General features: G+C 32.0%; 1 protein-coding gene across 11 annotated transcripts in view; it reads left to right on the top strand.

The window, feature by feature from the left end:
* Nucleotides 1–24,130, top strand: part of LOC136033020 (uncharacterized) — a 408,980-nt gene that overhangs the window by 37,382 nt on the left and 347,468 nt on the right. For 2 of the 11 annotated variants that reach the window (XM_065713567.1, XM_065713562.1), the window contains exon 1: nucleotides 278–2,145. The exons of the other annotated variants lie outside the window; for them this stretch is intronic. The gene's annotated coding sequence lies outside the window, so the exon portion shown is untranslated. Of the gene's footprint in view, nucleotides 1–277; nucleotides 2,146–24,130 lie in introns of those variants that run through there. 11 annotated transcript variants of the gene reach the window in all.

Raw genomic sequence — 24,130 nt, 5'->3', positions numbered from 1 at the left:
TCCCCAAAGACATATTTATTAGTTTTATCGGCTATGCTGAAAAAATGGCTATCTCATAATTTTGATCCGTTGAATTTGGGAAAAAATGAGCGTGGGAGGGGTCTAGGTGCCCTCCAATAATTTTGGTCACTTAAAAAGGGCACTAGAACTTCTAATTTCCGTTAGAATGAGCCCTGTTGCAACATTCTAGGGCCACTGGGTTGATACAATCACCCCTGGGGAAAAGAAAAAAATAAAAAATAAAAAAATAAACACGCACCCGTGATCGGGCTTCTGGCAAAAAATACGAAATTCGACATTTTTGTAGTTAGGAGCTTGAAAATTCTACAGTAGAGTTCTCTGATACGCTGAATGCGATTGTGTGATTTTCGATTCTATGATTTTTAGGGGGTGGTTCTTCCTATTTTCCAAAATAAGGCAAATTTTCTCAGGCTCGTAACTTTTGATAAGTAAGACTAAATTTGATGAATCTTATATATTTTAAATCAGCATAAAAATCTGATTTTTTCGATGTATCTATTAGTATCAAAATCCCATTTTTTAAAGTGTCGTTTACTATTGAGCCGGATCGCTCCTTCCAACAGTTCGTTACCACGAACTGTTGGAAAAATAGAAACCGTGTGTAGCATGTATTTTGTTTTCAGAAAAGTACAAGAACGTTTAAGCCTTTAATTAGGCATCAGAGGTGGCTATATCAAGTTTATTTGTGGTAATTCTTATTCGTTTCAGATTTCCTTTCTTTATTCGTTATAATTACTTTACGCTGTATGTTTAATTTCAAATCACAATAGTTTGTGTTGTTTTATTTTTGGTGTCTTGCATAGGCTAATTTCTACTCGCCTAGAGCTTAAATTCGCTCATGAATGAACTTATTTCTATAATTTTTAATATAAATTATGTTGGTCGCAGTAATGATGACTAATATGACAAAAATCAAATTTTTTCTGGAATATTTGCTTAATTAATTAATTGTTTTGTAGAACCTGTATATGGCAATACTCACTTCAGATCAGCAAGGTCAGAAATCTTTGAACACTAGTTTTTATATTGCTTGGTCATTTTGTCATTTTAGACCTGTAATACTTAGACTTGCAAATTGAAATATTAGCCGAAGATTTGTGATCAAGAAACTAAGAAATCCTTAAATGCTAATTTTGGATGAAGCAAAGCATTATTAAGGAAATAAACACTTAGTGTCTTTTGACTTGGCACCGTCGCAGTTTAGCAATGACTTATTACTGTGCCTTGTTTTCGCGTATATCTAAAATTCTCATCTTCTCCTTATTTAACTAATTTATAGTCTCAAGGGAATTCTCTGCGATTGTAAGATGGGCTAGACAGCAAATAGTTTAAATTCTCATATCAGAGACAAATTGTTTTTAAAATGTGGAGAACGTAAATGAAAAACAAAAAAAAAAACAATAATTTTGGTTGCGTCTGAGAAAAAAAAAAAATCATAGATTATAATTATACAGATGCAATAAGTTCCCTTGTCACAAGATTTTCATGGAATGTCACAAAGAACACTCAAAGGAAAATATGATAATATTTTTAAGAGCTTGAACTGTTCTTTTACTGTAATTTGTCCCTTTTTTTTAGCTTCATTCTGTATCAGTTGACCGTGATTAGCGTCAGTTATTTAAATAAATGCAATTTTTTGTTATATTGTTTTAGCATAAATCGTATATTTTTAGGGGTGCTAAGCATGGTTAAGTGATCGAAACCCAAAAGTGGGCTGAGAATGAAGAATTGGAATTTGTGCCATCACTTTTTTTCTATTTACGTACACCTACTATTTGAAAGAGGATGAATATTCCTTTTAAATAAATTTGATCTCTTCCAAACTGTTCTAAAACGTTTCTAATCGTTAAGCTACTTTACAAAGGCTTCAAATGCTAATTGTAAAATCTCTCCAGTTCGTTCTTTCCTTTATGATCTTTGTTTTGTTTTTTTCCTTTCTCTTCGCAGAAACTGATAATTCATTTCAATCAGGTATTTCCCAAAGTTACGAAATACTGGACAATCTTGATTTTATTTCAAATTGAACGTTGTATTTTCACATTACTACAAGGTCAGTATGCTTTGTATTGTTAGTCGTGACAGGTCAAATCGTTTTGGATTTATTCAGCAGTAAAAATCACCAAGGTAGGAGTGTAGCTTTACAAAAGTGTTACTTCATAAAAATACTGTTTTAAATTACCAACTTTATCTGTATTTTGTTAAAATTCATTTGCGTATATACTGTGATGGAGCTTGTCATAACCACACTGCGAACAATAAAGATTAAGATTAAAATCTTCGATCTGCTCCTCAAGGCCTCCTGCCTAGAGAAGTGGCAACCTCTGAGGTAGATATAGCCCCAAGAATGACGTTGTTTTGTGCTTTGTTGGCCTTTCCTGGCTTTGTCATGCAAGAAGTTCTGAGTAACTGTTTGTAATAGGGGTAGAGCCTTTAACTCCAACCATTCGGTTTAAGAGTCATTGAATGACTAATTATAACCTCTTTAATAGTTACTGATCGTTCTAAAGATCGAAATTTTTGACTTTCTATTCCTTGTTTCACAAGATTGACTGAGTCATATCCTCCAGGAGCAAACTACGCCACCACTCATCTATCCAACAGGACACTGAATTTAAAGAATACCTTGCTCATTAATAACTTATGAGTAGACAGAAATTTCATAAAAATATAAACTTGACACCCCACCCCATTATTTGCATTATCGTCTAAAATGTGCTTCAACTTTTCCTTTAGATGTCTGAAAAATGAATGTTGCCAAATCAATACATTTATTTTAGTAGTTTACCGTTATCAGTAAAATTTAAAACTAAATTTTTTTATGAAATATTTCTAAACCATATTGGAAAATCAAAACCTCCAATTACCGGCAGTATGATTTAGTTGTATTCTAATAAGTTTTTTGTTTATCAGAAGCTTTTCTTCAATAAATATAACAGCGGACGGCAGGGAGAAAGGGTTAGCCGGTCACCAGCAAACCATGGGAGCCCATAAAAGGAGAGACCTTATATGTGTATTAATCTAAAAAATATTATTCCACAAAACAAATTTTTCAAAGAAAAGTGAAGAGCTCCATTAAGCCAAAAAAAGGGCAGAAATAAAAGTCAAGTAATCTTCCAAGCGTGAAACTACCACAGATCACTATCAGTAAACGAATGAAACTCAAAACGAGCAGAAATTAGAATAAATAGCCAAGTGAAACTCAAAACAAGCAAAAATTAAAGTTAGTAGGGCTGACCTTGGATTGTCAGTTTAATGTACACATACTGATACTTATTCCTTAAAGTCATAAATTTTCTTATTTATTTAAGTAAAAAAAAGTGAAAACATTTAAAACTTGTTTAATTTTCAGTAAAGCGCAAATTTCAATTTTCAAATTTTCAGTAAACACGGCTATTTATTCTAATTTCTGCTCGTTTTGAGTTTTATTTATTTATTCATAGTGTTTTGTTGTAGCTTTACGCTTGGAAGGTTACTTGACTTGTATTTCTGCCCTTTTTTGGCTTAATGGAGCTCTTCACCTTTCTTTGAAAAATTCGTTTTGTGGAAAAAAGTTTTTTTTTAATTTAATTTCAGTTCGTTTTTTATTGACAAAGTCTTTTTCATGAAAAAAAAAATTATTTTCAGTTTTTTTTTCTTTAAGAACGCACAGGTTGGCTTGCTATTTGTATGTTGGGAGAAACTTTTTCAACAACTTTAATTCTGACACAAATAATATTTTTTAATTTAATTTTATACCGCCTAAAATTGATCTAAAAAATGAAACTTAATATCATTCCGAAAAGACTACATCTACGCTCTTTAACAATCTGGATACACTCATACTATTTATTTGTTGAAACTATAAGAGGAGAAGTAGTAATAGTAGTAGCCCTGGAAACAGTAACGTAATACCCTCAGTCGTTGTCGATATATTGATGGAGTATTTTAATGACAGTCGTAAACACAGTACCTTTTCATTTAATTTCAAAGTGACATTTAGTTTCATAGCATAATGGGCCAATTGCATAATTGAGGTGGTGGTTGACATGCCCTATAAGACATAAACATAGTTTCTAAAGACATAATTACTTGACCGTTCTAGTATGTTGAACAAAATGGCTGTCTAAAAATTTTGACTGGATGCGTTTGGAAAATGAATCGCCTTGTTAGTCGCGCTGATTGTCCTGAAATCTCTTTTTTGCTCTTAAAAAGGACACTAGAACCTTTAACTTTGTTTCAAATTAGCTCCTTTAAATGTTTCAATGATATTTCTAGCTATTATAGAGTGGTTCTGCGTATCATATTGCTTATATGCCCTTTTGAAAACCTGCATGCATACAGTTTTTCTGTTTAATTGAAACTTCCCCTAACGCTTCCTAGGGGTTTCACCTTAATACTCTCATCGTCATTAGTTACAGTAATTGTAGTGGCAGTATTAAAAGTATACACATGGTGCCTTCTGGCTACTTCCAAATCCCCTACAACTTACTCTTACGCTATAATTTAATAATGTAAGTTGCTCTTGGGATATTGCTTTGTCACCTTTTCGAAAGTCCACATGCTAATAGTTTGTTTTGATTTAGTTCGACGTCCGCCTAAATATTCCTTACATTTGGTTACTGAAGACATTATTTTATGCTCTTTGGACTATTGGTTACAAAATTGCTTTCTTATAATTTCGATTGAATGTGTTTGGGGAAAAGAGGATGTCAGGGAGGGGGCTATTTCCCTCCATTTTAAAATGGAATTAGAACTATATATTTCCAATCAATTGAGCCTCCTTTAAAGTTCACAAGACCACCCCTTCTATAAAAGTATTACTTGCCCCCAGGTATAACTTACAACCCTTACCCCCAGACCCTTGAGGGTTGTGTCAACCCCAAAGGCCTTGTTATGTGATTTTTGAACAATTTTTGAACAAATGACTATCTCAAAATTTCTATCAGATGTATTTGGGTGAAGTATGACATGGGAGGAGTATAGCTGCCCTCCGATAAGTTTGACTCTTAAAAGGACACTTAAACTTTCGATTTCCAACTATAGGGCCCCAATGAAAGTTTAAATGACCAAACTTTCCATCAAAACCTTATATTCCCACGAGGCATAACTTACAAATCTTTTCCCGAAAATTTTCAAAATTTTGTTTGGATGTGTTTGAGGAAATAATTGGTGGGGGGATTGGCGCTGGTTGCCCTCCAATCATTTTTGACAATTAGAAAGGGCACTAGCCCTTTCAATTTCCCGTCGAATGAGCTCCATTTGAAGTTTGTATGACATTTCTTTCTATAAGAAGCGCCCTGGCAAAAGAAATAATACATTGTGCCGACTTCGCTCTTTACTTAGGCAGTGCTATTGCACTGTCGTTGATATTTTTGTTTTGTGATTTCTATTAAAAAGCATTGAAAGTGCCGATTAGACCAGATAAACCCCCCTATAAAATTCAGGTTATGGGTGCCCATGGGCTGGTGACACATATATCATTGGTGATTTATGTTCGTTGAGTATTGTAAACAACCCTTTCTACTTTCATACGGAAAAACCAGTATCTGCTTAATCTATGTCCCTTTTTTTATTTACTTAACAATAAGTTAATTATAGACTTCACAATAATTCACGAAGGGACAATAGAGACAAAGAAATATATTTGTCAAACAGTTCGTGGTAACGAACTGTAGTAAGGAGCGACCCGGCTCAATAGTAACCGAAACTCTAAAAAATGGAATTTTGATACCAATAGTTACATCAAAAGAATTGAATTTTAATGCTGATTTTAAATATATAAGTTTCATCAAGATCAGTTATACCCATCAAAAGTTACGAGCCTGAGAAAAGTTGCCTCATTTTAGAAAATAGGGAAGAACACCCCCTAAAAGTAATACAATCTTAACGAAAATCACACCATCAGATTCAGCGTATCAGAGAACCTTATTGTAGAAGTTTCAAGCTCCTATCTACAAAAATGTAGAGTTTCACATTTTTTGCCAGAAGACAGATTACGGATGCGTGTTTATTTGTTTTTTTTTTATTCCCCAGGGGTGATCGTATCGACTGAGTGGTCCTAGAATGTCGGGAGAGGGCTCATTCTAACGGAAATTAAAAGTTCTAGTGCCCTTTTTGAGTGACCAAAAAAATTGGAGGGCACCTAGGCCCCCTCCCACGCTCATTTTCCCCCAAAAGTCACCGGATCAAAATTCTGAGATAGCCATTTTATTCACTAATGTCGAAAAACCATGTCTTTAGGGACGACTTGCTCCCCCGCACCCCGTGGGAGGGGCTACAAGTTACAAACTTTGACCTGCGTTTACATATAGTAATGGTTACTGGGAAGTGTACAGACTTTTTAAGGGGGATTTTTTTGTTTAGGGGGGAGAGTTGAGGGGGGGGGGGGTTACGTGGGAGGATATTTTCATGGAGAAACTGTTCATGGGGGAAGAGAATTTCAATGAAGGGGGTGCAGGATTTTCTAGCATTATTTGAAAAAACAATGAAAAAATAAATATGAAAAGTTTTTTCTACTGAAAGTAAGGAGCAGCATTAAAACTTAAAACGAAAAAAAAATATTACGTATATGAGGGGCTTACATCCTCGTTATACCTCACTCTTTACGCTAAAGTATTTTTAGTAATTTCAACTTATTCTATGGCCTTTGTGATTCAGAGCTCATTCTTAAGGAATTGGGACAAAATTTAAGCTTTAGGGTACAGAGAGAGGTATTGACGAGGGTTGATATACACACAATAAAAACATACGAATATAGAAGTTCGTTACGTAAATTAATTCGTAAGTTACGTATATTTTTTACCAATGAAAACGTTTGTAAAAAATTAAAAGTTGTAGTTGCTTTTTTAAGTAATCAAAAAATTGGTGGGCAACTAGGCCTCCTCCCTCACTCCTTTTTTCTCAAAATCTTCCGATTAATTGCAATTAATTAATATGTGAATTTCGTTTTAATTATTTATGTGCCGAGAGCCAAGATCAAAACATGCATTAATTCAAAAACGTCCAGAAATTAAATAAAAAAACAATTTTTTTTAAATGAAAGTAAGGAGCAACACTAAAAATTCAAACGAACAGAAATTACTCCGTATATGAAAGGGGCTTTTCCTCCTCAACGCCCCGTTCTTTACGCTAAAGTTTCTTACTGTTTAAAAATAGAGTTAAGAGAAAGAGTCAAACTTTAGCGTAAAGAGCGAGGCGTTGAGGAGGAAAAGCCCCTTTCATATACGGAGTAATTTCTGTTCGTTTTAAGTTTTAATGTTGCTCCTTACTTTCATTTTAAAAAAACTTGTTTTTTTTATTTAATTCCCTAATAAACCGATAGGTTCTATAAAGCGTTTTGACGCCTTCAGTCATATTGGGCATAGCATGGTGTTTTGTCTTAAGACATTTTTGTCTGATTTGGAGCAAATTGGACAATTTACAGCAAACAATTTTTAGAAAACAGAGTTTCAATGTGTTTGGGTAAATATTTTTGTTTTACGGTATAAAATTTTCGGAAGTGGCAGTATCTTGCAGAATGTCTTCTATTATCGATTAAGAAAGAATTTAGAAAAGAAATTCCGGTTGAAGTTGCTCCTTGACCACTGGTTTGATACTACCACCTCTTGAAAAAAAGAAACAAGAAATAAATTTGTTCGTCATTTCTTTAATAAAATATATACTTATGTGTTATGTTTATGATATATATATATATATATATATATATATATATATATATATATATATATATATATATATATATATATATATATATATATATATATATCTATATATATAAAAATAAGTTGTCTGTGTGTGGATCTGTGGATCAGGTGACGTCACACTAAATTATTTCACACTAATACAAAAGAAGAAAAAAACTAAAAAAGGTAAAAACTACAAAAAAAACTAAAAAGAAAAAAAAACTAAAAAAGCTAAAAAACTAAAAAAAAACTAAAAAAAGGTAAAAATCTAATAACTAAAAAAAACTGAAAAAAATAAAAAAAGGCAAAAACTACAAAAAAAAATAAAAATTAATAAAAAAACTAAAAAAGCTAAAAAACTAAAAAAATTAAAAAAACTAAAAAAAGGTAAAAAACTAAAAAAAACTAAAAACTAAAAAAGAAAAAAATTAAAAAAAAGGAAAAAACTGAAAAATAAAAGAGAAAAAGAAAACTAAAAAAATATGAATAAATATATATAAAAATAAGTTGTTTGTGGGTTATGTCTGTCTGTCTGTCTGTCGAGTGACGTCGTGTTTGTCCGCATATGACGTCTGAATTATTTCACACTAATACAAAAGAAGAAAAAAAACTAAAAAAGTTAAAAACTACAAAAAAAAACTAAAAAGAAAAAAAACTAAAAAAGCTAAAAAACTAAAAAAAACTAAAAAAAGGTAAAAAACTAAAAACTAAAAAAACTGAAAAAACTAAAAAAAGGCAAAAACTAAAAAAAAAACTAAAAACTAATAAAAAAACTAAAAAAGCTAAAAAACTAAAAAAACTAAAAAAAGGTAAAAAACAAAAAAAAACTAAAAACTAAAAAAGAAAAAACTAAAAAAAAGGAAAAAACTGAAAAATAAGAGAAAAAGAAAACTAAAAAAATATTAATAAATATAAAAAATATAAATATAAATATAATATAAATTAGCAATCAACAAAGCACCGAGACACAAATGACGACCGGGACACAGGGAGTATAAATGACGACCAGGACATAAGTAAAAAAAAAAACTAAAAAAACTAAAAAAATGGTAAAAACTACAAAAAAACTAAAAACTAATAAAAAAACTAAAAAATCTAAAAATCTAAATAAACTAAAAAAGAAAAAAAAGAAAAAAGGAAAAAAATAAAGGAGAAAAACAAAACTAAAAAACGAATGTATATACAGACCGGGACACCGGGATACAAATGACGACCGGGACACAGGGAATATAAATGACGACCGGGACACAGGGACACAACTACAATGGGGACGCCGGGGGGCACAGGGGGATATAAATGACGACCGGGACACAAGGAATATAAATGACGCCCGGGACACTCAAAGAGAAATCACAGACTGGAACACCGGGACACAAATGACGACCGGGACACAGGGAATATAAATGACGACCGGGACACAGGGACATAACTACAAAGGGGACGCCGGGGTGCACAGGGGGATATATAAATGACGATGGCGACTCAGGGAATGGTCGATTAGCAATCGCCATCAACAAAGCTCAAGGGCAATCATTAGAATCATGAGGTATAGATCTGAATACGGATTGTTTTCCCATGGACCATTATATGTTGCATGTTCAAGAGTCGGTAAACCTGAAAATCTATTTATATGCACAGACAATGGGACAGCAAAGAATGTTGTATATTCACAAGTTTTACGTAGTTAAAAACATATATATATATATATATATATATATATATATCTATATTCACAGGTGGGACATAGGGACACAACTACAATGGCGCGTAACTAATATGGCGCGTAACGACTTACGCGCGCGGGGGGGCTGGGGGGGGGGCGCGAAGCGCCCCCACCAACTAGGTGTTGGGGTGGCGCGAAGCGCCACCCCAACAGCTAGTATATATATATATATATATATATATATATATATATATATATATATATATATATATATATATATATCATATATAAAAATATATATATTTTATGTTTATGTTTTGTAAGTGGTTTTTTGAATTAAGTGCAAAAAAAACAAAACAACTATGATCTACTTATTTTCATTAGAAGTGTAATTTTTATATTTTTTAGTTTTCTTTTCATACTTCTCTGTGTACATCTTTTGTATGTATAGAGGGCACAAATTAACTATGATTGTTATTAGTATTAAATCCAAAAACAGGCAAAATACCAATCGATGATCATGCTTCTTGTCAGATTTTGAACTCTGTCAAGTCAAAACCTATTTCTGAGGACTTTTTCTCCTTCTCTAAATTTATACAATTTTTAGCATGATTGTAAATGTTAATAGGTGATTTTAAATTTGTGTATTCTAAATGCATAGATCCCCATGAGAAACATATTTATTTAATTTCGTTGTACTTGGGCATTGAATTAAACCATGTCAGTTTGAAAATTACACGAATTAATATATATATATATATATATATATATATATATATATATATATATATATATATATATATATATATATATATATATATATATATATATATATATAATCTATATATATAAAAATAAGTTGTCTGTGTGTGGATCTGTGGATCAGGTGACGTCACACTAAATTATTTCACACTAATACAAAAGAAGAAAAAAACTAAAAAAGGTAAAAACTACAAAAAAAACTAAAAAGAAAAAAAAACTAAAAAGCTAAAAAACTAAAAAAAACTAAAAAAAAGGTAAAAATCTAATAACTAAAAAAAACTGAAAAAAATAAAAAAAGGCAAAAACTACAAAAAAAAATAAAAACTAATAAAAAAACTAAAAAAGCTAAAAAACTAAAAAAACTAAAAAAAACTAAAAAACGGTAAAAAACTAAAAAAAACTAAAAACTAAAAAAGAAAAAAACTAAAAAAAGGAAAAAAATGAAAAATAAAAGAGAAAAAGAAAACTAAAAAAATATGAATAAATATATATAAAAATAAGTTGTTTGTGGGTTATGTCTGTCTGTCTGTCTGTCGAGTGACGTCGTGTTTGTCCGCATATGACGTCTGAATTATTTCACACTAATAAAAAAGAAGAAAAAAAACTAAAAAAGGTAAAAACTACAAAAAAAACTAAAAAGAAAAAAAACTAAAAAAGCTAAAAAACTAAAAAAAACTAAAAAAAGGTTAAAAAACTAAAAACTAAAAAAAACTGAAAAAACTAAAAAAAGGCAAAAACTAAAAAAAAACTAAAAACTAATAAAAAAACTAAAAAAGCTAAAAAACTAAAAAAACTAGAAAAACTAAAAAAAGGTAAAAAAAAAAAAAATAATAAAAACTAAAAAAGAAAAAACTAAAAAAAAGGAAAAAACTGAAAAATAAGAGAAAAAGAAAACTAAAAAAATATTAATAAATATAAAAAATATAAATATAAATATAATATAAATTAGCAATCAACAAAGCACCGAGACACAAATGACGACCGGGACACAGGGAGTATAAATGACGACCAGGACATAAGTAAAAAAAAAAACTAAAAAAACTAAAAAAATGGTAAAAACTACAAAAAAACTAAAAACTAATAAAAAAACTAAAAAATCTAAAAATCTAAATAAACTAAAAAAGAAAAAAAAGAAAAAAGGAAAAAAATAAAGGAGAAAAACAAAACTAAAAAACGAATGTATATACAGACCGGGACACCGGGATACAAATGACGACCGGGACACAGGGAATATAAATGACGACCGGGACACAGGGACACAACTACAATGGGGACGCCGGGGGGCACAGGGGGATATAAATGACGACCGAGACACCGGGACACAAGGAATATAAATGACGCCCGGGACACTCAAAGAGAAATCACAGACTGGAACACCGGGACACAAATGACGACCGGGACACAGGGAATATAAATGACGACCGGGACACAGGGACATAACTACAAAGGGGACGCCGGGGTGCACAGGGGGATATATAAATGACGATGGCGACTCAGGGAATAGTCGATTAGCAATCACCATCAACAAAGCTCAAGGGCAATCATTAGAATCATGAGGTATAGATCTGAATACGGATTCTTTTCCCATGGACCATTATATGTTGCATGTTCAAGAGTCGGTAAACCTGAAAATCTATTTATATGCACAGACAATGGGACAGCAAAGAATGTTGTATATTCGCAAGTTTTACGTAGTTAAAAACATATATATATATATATATATATATATATATATATATATATATATATATATATATATATATATATATATATATATATATATATATTTATCTATCTATATTCACAGGTGGGACATAGGGACACAACTACAATGGCGCGTAACTAATATGGCGCGTAACGACTTACGCGCGCGGGGGGGCTTGGGGGGGGGCGCGAAGCACCCCCACCAACTAGGTTAGGAAGCACCCCCACCCCCACCAACAAAGCACCGAGACACAAATGACGACCGGGACACAGGGAGTATAAATGACGACCAGGACATAAGTAAAAAAAAAACTAAAAAAACTAAAAAAATGGTAAAAACTACAAAAAAACTAAAAACTAATAAAAAAACTAAAAAATCTAAAAATCTAAATAAACTAAAAAAGAAAAAAAAGAAAAAAGGAAAAAAATAAAGGAGAAAAACAAAACTAAAAAACGAATGTATATACAGACCGGGACACCGGGATACAAATGACGACCGGGACACAGGGAATATAAATGACGACCGGGACACAGGGACACAACTACAATGGGGACGCCGGGGGGCACAGGGGGATATAAATGACGACCGGGACACAAGGAATATAAATGACGCCCGGGACACTCAAAGAGAAATCACAGACTGGAACACCGGGACACAAATGACGACCGGGACACAGGGAATATAAATGACGACCGGGACACAGGGACTAAACTACAAAGGGGACGCCGGGGTGCACAGGGGGATATATAAATGACGATGGCGACTCAGGGAATGGTCGATTAGCAATCGCCATCAACAAAGCTCAAGGGCAATCATTAGAATCATGAGGTATAGATCTGAATACGGATTGTTTTCCCATGGACCATTATATGTTGCATGTTCAAGAGTCGGTAAACCTGAAAATCTATTTATATGCACAGACAATGGGACAGCAAAGAATGTTGTATATTCGCAAGTTTTACGTAGTTAAAAACATATATATATATATATATATATATATATATATATATATATATATATATATATATATATATATATATCTATATTCACAGGTGGGACATAGGGACACAACTACAATGGCGCGTAACTAATATGGCGCGTAACGACTTACGCGCGCGGGGGGGCTTGGGGGGGGGTCGCGAAGCGCCCCCACCAACTAGGTGTTGGGGTGGCGCGAAGCGCCACCCCAACAGCTAGTATATATATATATATATATATATATATATATATATATATATATATCATATATAAAAATATATATATTTTATGTTTATGTTTTGTAAGTGGTTTTTTGAATTAAGTGCAAAAAAAAAACTATGATCTACTTATTTTCATTAGAAGTGTAATTTTTATATTTTTTAGTTTTCTTTTCATACTTCTCTGTGTACATCTTTTGTATGTATAGAGGGCACAAATTAACTATGATTGTTATTAGTATTAAATCCAAAAACAGGCAAAATACCAATCGATGATCATGCTTCTTGTCAGATTTTGAACTCTGTCAAGTCAAAACCTATTTCTGAGGACTTTTTCTCCTTCTCTAAATTTATACAATTTTTAGCATGATTGTCAATGTTAATAGGTGATTTTAAATTTGTGTATTCTAAATGCATAGATCCCCATGAGAAACATATTTATTTAATTTCGTTGTACTTGGGCATTGAATTAAACCATGTCAGTTTGAAAATTACACGAATTAATATATATATATATATATATATATATATATATATATATATATATATATATATATATATATATATATATATATATATATAAAATCTATATATATAAAAATAAGTTGTCTGTGTGTGGATCTGTGGATCTGTGGATCAGGTGACGTCACACTAAATTATTTCACACTAATACAAAAGAAGAAAAAAACTAAAAAAGGTAAAAACTACAAAAAAAACTAAAAAGAAAAAAAAACTAAAAAGCTAAAAAACTAAAAAAAACTAAAAAAAGGTAAAAATCTAATAACTAAAAAAAACTGAAAAAAATAAAAAAAGGCAAAAACTACAAAAAAAATAAAAACTAATAAAAAAACTAAAAAAGCTAAAAAACTAAAAAAACTAAAAAAAAATAAAAAAAGGTAAAAAACTAAAAAAAACTAAAAACTAAAAAAGAAAAAAACTAAAAAAAGGAAAAAACTGAAAAATAAAAGAGAAAAAGAAAACTAAAAAAATATGAATAAATATATATAAAAATAAGTTGTTTGTGGGTTATGTCTGTCTGTCTGTCTGTCGAGTGACGTCGTGTTTGTCCGCATATGACGTCTGAATTATTTCACACTAATAAAAAAGAAGAAAAAAAACTAAAAAAGGTAAAAACTACAAAAAAAAACTAAAAAGAAAAAAAACTAAAAAAGCTAAAAAACTAAAAAAAACTAAAAAAAGGTTAAAAAACTAAAAACTAAAAAAAACTGAAAAAACTAAAAAAAGGCAAAAACTAAAAAAAAAACTAAAAACTAATAAAAAAACTAAAAAAGCTAAAAAACTTAAAAAACTAGAAAAACTAAAAAAGGTAAAAAAAAAAAAAAATAAAAACTAAAAAAGAAAAAACTAAAAAAAAGGAAAAAACTGAAAAATAAGAGAAAAAGAAAACTAAAAAAATATTAATAAATATAAAAAATATAAATATAAATATAATATAAATTAGCAATCAACAAAGCACCGAGACACAAATGACGACCGGGACACAGGGAGTATAAATGACGACCAGGACATAAGTAAAAAAAAAAACTAAAAAAACTAAAAAAATGGTAAAAACTACAAAAAAACTAAAAACTAATAAAAAAACTAAAAAATCTAAAAATCTAAATAAACTAAAAAAGAAAAAAAAGAAAAAAGGAAAAAAATAAAGGAGAAAAACAAAACTAAAAAACGAATGTATATACAGACCGGGACAACGGGATACAAATGACGACCGGGACACAGGGAATATAAATGACGACCGGGACACAGGGACACAACTACAATGGGGACGCCGGGGGGCACAGGGGGATATAAATGACGACCGGGACACCGGGACACAAGGAATATAAATGACGCCCGGGACACTCAAAGAGAAATCACAGACTGGAACACCGGGACACAAATGACGACCGGGACACAGGGAATATAAATGACGACCGGGACACAGGGACATAACTACAAAGGGGACGCCGGGGTGCACAGGGGGATATATAAATGACGATGGCGACTCAGGGAATGGTCGATTAGCAATCACCATCAACAAAGCTCAAGGGCAATCATTAGAATCATGAGGTATAGATCTGAATACGGATTCTTTTCCCATGGACCATTATATGTTGCATGTTCAAGAGTCGGTAAACCTGAAAATCTATTTATATGCACAGACAATGGGACAGCAAAGAATGTTGTATATTCGCAAGTTTTACGTAGTTAAAAACATATATATATATATATATATATATATACTAGCTGTTGGGGTGGCGCTTCGCGCCACCCCAACGCCCCCCCGCGCGCGTAAGTCGTTACGCGCCATAATAGTCACGCGCCATTGTAGTTGTGTCCCTATGTCCCACCTGTGAATATAGATATATATATGGTTTTAACTACGTAAAACTTGCGAATATACAACATTCTTTGCTGTCCCATTGTCTTTGCATATAAATAGATTGTCAGGTTTACCGACTCTTGAACATGCAACATATAATGGTCCATGGGAAAACAATCTGTATTCAGATCTATACCTCATGATTCTAATGATTGCCCTTGAGCTTTGTTGATGGTGATTGCTAATCGACCATTCCCTGAGTCGCCATCGTCATTTATATATCCCCCTGTGCACCCCGGCGTCCCCTTTGTAGTTATGTCCCTGTGTCCCGGTCGTCATTTATATTCCCTGTGTCCCGGTCGTCATTTGTATCCCGGTGTACCGGTCTGTATATACATTCGTTTTTTAGTTTTGTTTTTCTCCTTTATTTTTTTCCTTTTTTTTTCTTTTTTAGTTTATTTAGATTTTTAGATTTTTTAGTTTTTTTATTAGTTTTTAGTTTTTTTTTCTTTTTAGTTTTTTTGTAGTTTTTACCTTCTTTTTAGTTTTGTTAATTTTTTTTTTTACTTATGTCCTGGTCGTCATTTATACTCCCTGTGTCCCGGTGCTTTGTTGATTGCTAATCGAACATTCCTTTTGTCCTGGTCGCTTTCTCTTTGAGTGTCGTCATTTATTTTTTTCTTTTTTAGTTCTTTTAGTTTTTACCTTTTTTAGTTTTTTTTAGTTTTTTAGATGAAAATTTTTTTTAGTTTTTTCCTTTTTTTCTTTTTAGTTTTTTATTGGTTTTTACCTTTATTTTAGCTTATTTTTCAGTTTTTTTCTTTTTTTTTTAGTTTTTTTTTATTTTTTATTTTTTTTAGTTTTTTACCTTTTTTTAGTTTTTTTAGTTTTTTTAGTTTTTTTAGTTTTTTAGCTTTTTTACTTTTTTTATTAGTTTTTAGTTTTTTTGTAGTTTTTGCCTTTTTTTAGTTTTTTCAGTTTTTTTTTTAGTTTTTTATTGGTTTTTACCTTTATTTTAGCTTATTTTTCAGTTTTTTCCTTTTTTTTAGTTTTTTTTAGTTTTTAGTTTTTTTAGTTTTTTACCTTTTTTTAGTTTTTTTAGTTTGTTTAGTTTTTTAGCTTTTTTATTTTTTTTATTAGTTTTTAGTTTTTTTTGTAGTTTTTGCCTTTTTTTTAGTTTTTTTAGTTTTTTAGCTTTTTTATTAGTTTTTAGTTTTTTTTTGTAGTTTTTGCCTTTTTTTAGTTTTTTTAGTTTTTTAGCTTTTTTATTTTTTTATTAGTTTTTAGTTTTTTTTGTAGTTTTTGCCTTTTTTTAGTTTTTTCAGTTTTGACGTCACCTGATCCAGTTTTTTCAGGTGATGTCACCTGATCCACGATCCACAGATCCACAGACAACTTATTTTTATATATATAGATAGTTTTTTTTTTTTACTTATGTCCTGGTCGTCATTTATACTCCCTGTGTCCCGGTGCTTTGTTGATTGCTAATCGAACATTCCTTTTGTCCTGGTCGCTTTCTCTTTGAGTTTCGTCATTTATTTTTTTCTTTTTTAGTTCTTTTAGTTTTTACCTTTTTTAGTTTTTTTTAGTTTTTTAGATGAAAATTTTTTTTAGTTTTTTCCTTTTTTTCTTTTTAGTTTTTTATTGGTTTTTACCTTTATTTTAGCTTATTTTTCAGTTTTTTCCTTTTTTTTAGTTTTTTTTTATTTTTTATTTTTTTTAGTTTTTTACCTTTTTTAGTTTTTTTAGTTTTTTTAGTTTTTTAGCTTTTTTACTTTTTTTATTAGTTTTTAGTTTTTTTTTGTAGTTTTTGCCTTTTTTTAGTTTTTTCAGTTTTTTTTTTAGTTTTTTATTGGTTTTTACCTTTATTTTAGCTTATTTTTCAGTTTTTTCCTTTTTTTTTAGTTTTTTTTAGTTTTTAGTTTTTTTAGTTTTTTACCTTTTTTTAGTTGTTTTAGTTTTTTTAGTTTTTTAGCTTTTTTATTTTTTTTATTAGTTTTTAGTTTTTTTTGTAGTTTTTGCCTTTTTTTAGTTTTTTTAGTTTTTTAGCTTTTTTATTAGTTTTTAGTTTTTTTTGTAGTTTTTGCCTTTTTTTAGTTTTTTTAGTTTTTTAGCTTTTTTATTTTTTTTATTAGTTTTTAGTTTTTTTTGTAGTTTTTGCCTTTTTTTAGTTTTTTCAGTTTTGACGTCACCTGATCCAGTTTTTTCAGGTGACGTCACCTGATCCATCCACAGACAGACAGACAACTTATTTTTATATATATAGATATATATATATATATATATATATATATATATATATATATATATATATATATATATATATATATATATATATATATATATATATATATATATCTATCTATATTCACAGGTGGGACATAGGGACACAACTACAATGGCGCGTAACTAATATGGCGCGTAACGACTTACGCGCGCGGGGGGGCTTGGGGGGGGGGGGGGGGCGCGAAGCACCCCCACCAACTAGGTGTTGGGGTGGCGCGAAGCGCCACCCCAACAGCTAGTATATAAATAAGTTGTCTGTGTGTGTGTGTGTCTGTCGAGTGACGTCATGTTTGTGAGTCGACTGACATCGTGTTTTCGACTGACGAAATTACATACCGGGACATCGGGACACAAATGACGACCGGGACACCGGCACATAGGGAATATAAATCTATATATATAAAAATACGTTGTCTGTGTGTGTGTGTGTGTCTGTCGAGTGACGTCATGTTTGTGTGTCGACTGACGTCATGTTTTCGACTGACGAAATTACAGACCGGGACATCAGGACACAAATGACGCCCGGGACACCGGCACATAGGGAATATAAATGACGAAAGGGGACACTCAAAGAGAAAGCGACCGGGACACAAGGAATGTTCGATTAGCAATCACCATCAACAAAGCACCGGGACACAACTGACGACCGGGACACAGGGAGTATAAATGACGACCAGGACATAAGTAAAAAAGAACTAAAAAAACTAAAAAAAGGTAAAAACTACAAAAAAAAACTAAAAAAGGAAAAAAAAACTAAAAAAGATAAAAAATAAAAAAAGGAAAAAAAAGAAAAATAAAGCAGAACACAGGAGAAGACCGGGACACAGGGACACAACTGCGACGGGGTCGCCGGGGGGCACAGGGGGATATATAAATGACGACGGGGACACAGGGAATGTTCGATTAGCAATCACCATCAACAAAGCTCAAGGGCAATCATTAGAATCATGAGGTATAACTAAAAACACTAAAAAAAAGGTAAAAAACTAAAAACTAAAAAAAAGACCAATTCAAAAACGAATCTATATACAGACCGGGACACCGGGACACAAATGACGACCGGGACACCGGGACACAAGGAATATAAATGACGCCCGGGACACTCAAAGAGAAATCACAGACTGGGACACCGGGACACAAATAACGACCGGGACACAGGGAATATAAATGACGACCGGGACACAGGGACACAACTACAACGGGGACGCCGGGGGGCACAGGGGTATATATAAATGACCACGGCGACACAGGAAATGGTCGATTAGCAATCACCATCAACAAAGCTCAAGGGCAATCATTAGAATCATGAGATATAGATCTGAATACGGATTGTTTTCCCATGGACCATTATATGTTTAATGTTCAAGAGTCGGTAAACCTGACAATCTATTTATATACACAGACAATGGGACAGCAAATAATGTTGTATATTCGCAAGTTTTACGTAGTTAAAAACATATATATATATATATATATATATATATATATATATATATATATATATATATATATATATATATATATATATATATATATATATATATATATATATATATATATATATATATATATATATATATATATATATATATATATATATATATATATAGTCCTCCCTAAAAATACAAATTAGATAGGTGAATAGCCCTTTTAGCCCGTCATTTGATTATTTTGAAGTGATTCGTTTAATTTGTCCTTTCAAAGATGAAGCCAATTGAGGTGAGCCCCTCATATGGGTAATAATTTCTGTTCGTTTTAAGTTTTGATGCTGCTCCTTACTTCCAGCTGAAAAAAAACTTTTTCATATATATTTTTTCATTGTTTTTTTTTTTAATAATGTTAGTAAATCCTGCGCTCCCTTCATGGAAATTTTCTTCCCCCATGACCAAGTCCTCGATGGAAAGTTCCCCCAGTATATCCCCCTCTTTTCGACCCCTCTCCCCGACCAAAAAATTCTCCTGAAAACACCTGTACACTTCCCAATAACCATTACTATATGTAAGCACTGGTCAAAGTTTTTAACTTGTAACCCCTCCCACGAAGACTATGGAGGAGTAAGTCGTCTCCAAAGACATAGTTATAAGGTTTTTCGACTACGTTGAATAAAATGGCTATCTCAGAATTTTGATCCGTTGACTTCGGGAAAATAATTAGCGTGGGAGGGGGCCTAGGTGCCCTCCAATTTTTTTGGTCGCTTAAAAAGGGCACTAGAACTTTTTATTTCCGTTTGAATGAGCCCTCTCGCAACATTCTAGGACAATTTGGTGGATACGATCACCCCTGGAAAAAAAAACAAAACAAAAAAAAAACAAATAAACACGCATCCGTGATCTGCCTAAAAGTCATAGAACACTACTGTAGAAATTTCAAGCTCCTATCTGCAAAAATGTGGAATTTTGTATTTTTCGTCAGAAGGCAGATCACAGATGCGTGTTTATTTGTTGTTTTTTTTTTTTCAGGGGTGATCGTATCAACCCAGTGGCCCTAGAATGCTGCAAAAGGGCTCATTCTAACGGAAATGAAAAGTTCTAGTGCCTTTTTTAAGTGACCAAAATCTCGGAGGGCACCTAGGCCCCCGTCCCACGCTAATTATTTTTCCAAAGTAACCGGATCAAAATTCTGAGATAGCCATTTTATTCAGCGTAGTCGGAAATCCTTATAACTAAATCCTTATAAGTGTACAGACGTCTTCAGGGGCGTTTTCATTTGGTCTGGGGCAGGGTTGAGAAGAGAGGGATATGCTGGGGAAACTTTTCATGGAGGAAGAAAATTTCCATGAAGGGAGCGCAGGATTTCCTACTATTATTAAAAAAAAAACAATGAAAAAATAAATATGACAAAGTTTTTTCAACTGAAAGTGAGGAGCAGCATTAAAACTTAAAAGGAACAGAAATTATTACGCATATGAGGGGCTCACCTCCTCCTAATACCTCGCTCTCTACACTAAAGTATTTTTAGAATTTCAACTATTTATTCTACGGCTTTTGTAATTCAGGGGTCATTCTTAAGAAATCGGGACAAAATTTAAGCTCTAGTGTGAAGAGGGAGGTACTGTTGAGGGGGTGAGCCCCCCTCATATATGTAATAAAAATGTGAGAATACAGAAGTTCCTTACGTAAGCTAATTTGTAAGTTACGTATGTCTTTAACTAGTAAAATTTATTTTTACTAATAATTTTACTAATAAAAAAATTCGTAAGAAATTAAAAGTTCTAGTTGCCTTTTCAGGTAACCAAATAATCGGAGAGCAACTATACCTCCTTCCCCGCTCCTATTTTTTTCTCAAAATCGTTTGATCAAAACTATGAGAAACCCATTTAGCCAAAAAAATAAATACCCAAATTTCGTTTTAATTATTCATCTGTGGAGAGCATAAATCAAAACATGCATTGATTAAAAAACGTTAAGAAATTAAATTAAATAAAAACAAGTGTTTTTAACTGAAAGTAAGGAGTGACATTAAAACATAAAACGAACAGAAATTACTTCATATATGAAAGCGGCTGTCTCCTCATCAATGCCCCGGTCTTCACGCTAAAACAGTAAAGTGTCTTCCTCTTAACTCTATTTTTTAAAACAGTCATGAGGAAGCAGTCCCTTTCATATACGAAGTAATTTCTGTTCGTCTTAAGTTTTAATGTCACTCCTTACTTTCAGTTTTATTTTTTTTTTAATTTAATTTGTAAGAAAACTTTGGTTTTCTAAGAATCCTCGAAGAAAGCTTTCAACTAAGTTCGCTGTTTAGTTTCGAATTAATGAAATGAGGTATTTTAAATAGCCTATCCCTAGGAAATAAAGTGGAAAAAACAATAAATTTTAAAATGCATTCTATGCATGCCGTCACAGTTGCATATACATGGGCATTTTGTACTTGAGAATGATAGTGCTCTTTTGCTCATTTTCTAATCTCCCTTGGTCGGTAACCAAGCTTTGCAAGACACTGTCAAATATATTATTATTTCTCGGCTGAAGCATCTCACCAAAGGAAGCTGTCAATCAAAACCTTTGACAAGACTTGATAATTGGTGCTATTTGAAGTTTTGACAATCGACGATCTCTAGAGAATTAAAAGACAGAAGGGTAACCTTACTTCAATTCTGAAGCTCGATGTTTTCAAGTTCACTTAATCACGGCCTTAAGCTCTTTTGTCTTGCTCGTCTCCCCGATAAATTTGTCGCTATAACCCATAATGTAAATTTGAACCAAAATTTGGAAAAACATTTTAATATACAATCACACTTATTTTTAAACAATTGTTGTAAATCTTTTTTAAATTTTGATTCTTTCGTTTATTAGGCTAATTTTTTCTTCAATAAGACATTTGTTCTTACATTAAAAAAGGCAGTTTTGACTCTTGTTCCTTGTTTACTTGTCTCATTTAAAAAGTTCATGGTCCGTTTCCAATTGGAAATTCTGCTTCATGCTCTGTTTGTATCCCCTCTGCTTATAGGATTATTCCTTTGATTATATCTCTTGAGGCCCCTCTTTTTGAGAAGTAGTGCCAGAATGTATAATGTCGTGTTAGCATATTTATTGCTAACTGAATTTCATTCCTAAACGGAAGTTGGTGGTCATATGGATAAAAAATCGACAAACAAAGCAACAACAGACAGCGAAAAGTCTTAATATATATAGGTGATTTTGAGCTTAATGCATTTCAGGCGTGATAGCTAGAAATCGAACAACCTGGAATTGGAAATGTAGTACGAGCATTTTGGCAGTATTAACTAAAAAATAGTTTGTGCAATAGCCGATTCATTTAATGCAGTGGCGTCAATTCACACAAATTTAGGGGGGGAGCAAATGTATGTCTCGATATCTAGAGGGAAAAATTTGTTTTTTTAGTTTTTTTTCCAGTAAAAATACCAATAAAGGCATTTTTTTAATGAATTACCCCCAGATAAAGTTGTTTTCTAGAATCTAAGTGGGAGGAGACTGAATTTTGGGGACACGGGTCCCCTATCCTCCAATTCTAGGAGGCTCCACGAATGAGTAGGTTTTACTCTACTTGAAAATTTTTAGTTACCTACGTTTCTTGCAAGCGAGGAGAAGAAACTTGCAAATATGTAACTAATCATTGTTTATACGAAGGCCTCCTGCAAGTAAATGCATTTTAGTATAAGGGTGGGCATACTAAAACCTTGAAAAAACAAGAATTTATTTTACATATAACTAGGAGAACCAAATGGGTGCTTTATCCCCCACTCTTCCCGCAGTGACGTCAATTTAAGAAAACCTAGGGAGGGAAAGGGAGGCAAAATGCGTTTATCGAAATCTAGGGGGTAGCTTTATTTTCGACAATAGCCTATTTAAAAAAATCTTGTTGATGAAAATACTCAAGACAAGTATTTTCAAAATCTAGAATTCAAAAAGTATAGCTCCTGTCTCCTTCCCTTTAATTGACGACCCTGATTTCACGAAATTTAGTTTGCAGAAAGTTGGGCTGTTTAATCAGAAACATTCAATAATTTTAAATCTGTATAACTGGAAGACACCAGGGGTCTGGAAACCCATCATCGCCCGGTTCCTCTTAACCAAAGTATGCATAGACACAATAGTGTGTCTATCCACATTTTTAGTCGTGACTTTAGGATCATTGTTTCGCTGCTTCATTACCACACTACTAAAAATAGTTTCCAGATACAGCACCGTTTATTGGACATAATTCACGTGCCCGCCCAATTACGGAGTGAATAGCAATGTCAACTATCATCGCCCGGTTCCTCTTAACCAAAGTATGCATAGACACAATAGTGTGTCTATCCACATTTTTAGTCGTGACTTTAGGATCATTGCTTCGCTGCTTCATTACCACACTACTAAAAATAGTTTCCAGATACAGCACCGTTTATTGGACATAATTCACGTGCCCGCCCAATTACGGAGTGAATAGCAATGTCAACTAGAGATAATTTGCTTTTCCTCGGGCATAATTGATATTGACAATCAGGAAGTAGAGATTTTGTTCGGGAAGGGGACACAACTTCAAAATAGGCTCAACAAACATGCGGTTTATATTGCAAATGTAAGAAATTATAAGAACAATTCAATTATAAGAACAATTCGGCCACAATGAATTGAAAATACCTTGGATGTGGAATGTTAGTTCTATTACCTAGGCTATAAACTTTAATTTCTGTTAAAATATTGAGCAATATTTTCTCCATATAGCTTAAAGAAAAATAAAGAGCGGTATTAAAACCAAAATTGAGCAGAAACGTATTCATAAAATGTGTCATGATTAAAACGAACATAAATTATTACGGAAAAATTTGAAATAAATGATTAGTTCAATAAGGTATATTAATAAGAACAAGTAGACGAAACCTAAGACGAACAGAAACCTAAGAATAACATAGAATGTTATTCATTCTAAAGTTATTCATCAAAATGAATCATTATATGCATCATTATAATATACAAAAAATACATGCTTAAATGTAAAAAAAAGGATTTTTGAACATCATTATAGTTTAACAAGCAATCTAGTTGCATTAATCTCACAGGCAATAAA

The sequence above is a fragment of the Artemia franciscana genome, chromosome 11, assembly GCF_032884065.1.
Source record: "Artemia franciscana chromosome 11, ASM3288406v1, whole genome shotgun sequence".
Classification (NCBI taxonomy): Eukaryota; Metazoa; Arthropoda; class Branchiopoda; order Anostraca; family Artemiidae; genus Artemia; species Artemia franciscana.
Note: the sequence above shows the minus strand (reverse complement) of the source record. Positions and strands in the feature narration are given on the sequence as shown.